Below are 1,489 nucleotides of genomic sequence, written 5' to 3' on the forward strand. Positions count from 1 at the left end.
AGGAGAGAGAGAGATACGAGAGANAGAGTGAGAGAGAGAGAGAGAGAAAGTATAAAATACAACATTCGTAGTTTATTACGTATAATAATTTACAAATGCATTATTGATAAATAAATTTAACACATTTTATGTGTTTTAAAAAAATCCACACAAATTTTTGTGTTAATTTAATAAAAAATAAATATGATAGAAAAAAATATAAATATTGTAAAAAAAATTAACATAAAAAAATATAATTTTGATACAATTTGCAAACAAATCGTGGAAGCATACTTCTTTAAAATTTTAGTAAAACTTATATTATATTATAATATATATTAATATTGTACATAAGTATTTTTATTATTTCCTTATTATTAAGTAATTATTATTAAGTAATTTTATTATTCTTCCTGGAATTCATATTTAAAAATTATTTTTATTATTTCCTTTACTTATAAATTTTGTTTGAACACTAAAAAATGTTGAATATCAATTTAATACAAAATACTTAAATTACATTATATAAATTATATTAATATTTATATATGTTTATGTATGTATGAGTATATGTTAAAAATTTAACACAAAATTAATAAATACTCGCAGTTTTAACACAAATACAACATAATTTTTACTGTGATATTCTGTTAAATAATTCATAGATTTGTTTTTTTTTTTCGCTATCTATTATATATATTTCTTAATTTATTTTTACGATAAAAGAAACATATATTCTCCATGATACATATGTTTTATATGAATAACGCAAAATTTTAGTTATTATTGGTGATGGCTCGATACTAGGTCCAAGAAAGAAAAATGTCAAATAAAAGGAAGCAGCCGCATTCCATTTCGTAGGACGTTATTTGCACATGAAGGGGCAACTCGTCCCAGTACAAATAACCGATAAACATTCGCGACGCTTTGTCATCGCAGCGCAATGCACCGCGTCGTAAGGTTTATTTGCGAAACGATAAGCACCCGCGTCAAAAGTGCATTCTCGTCGTATTTCGATGATTTTGCGCCAGACTCGCGACTTTACGTCGGCAAAAAAAATGAAGATATTACTCATAAATATCAATAATTTCGAATTATAAACAATAAAAATTTTGAATTGAGAATTCGAAATCTAAATATATAGACCCTAACTAGTTAAAATTTTTTTAAGCAATTTAATATTTTATACTTAAAAAAAGGTCATTTCTATCTATTAATTTAAAAAGACATCAATATAAAATTTTATGTTATAAAAATATGAAATAATAATCTAAATTTTACTTCAAAAAGAAAGATTAATAATACTTAATAATACTACAACTAATTGACATTTGATACTTAATAAAAAGAATTGCTTTTTTTATAACTTAGATTCTTGGACGTACTCTCAAAGAAAACTCTATGAGATCTACTGCTAATATTGTGTTTCAAATTTAATTATTTCAATCAGGATACTACTGTGTAAAATTTTCTTACTACTGTAAAATATATAGTACCCCGAACTGTAGTA

The sequence above is a fragment of the Atta cephalotes genome, assembly GCF_000143395.1.
Source record: "Atta cephalotes unplaced genomic scaffold scaffold00030, whole genome shotgun sequence".
Taxonomy (NCBI): domain Eukaryota; kingdom Metazoa; phylum Arthropoda; class Insecta; order Hymenoptera; family Formicidae; genus Atta; species Atta cephalotes.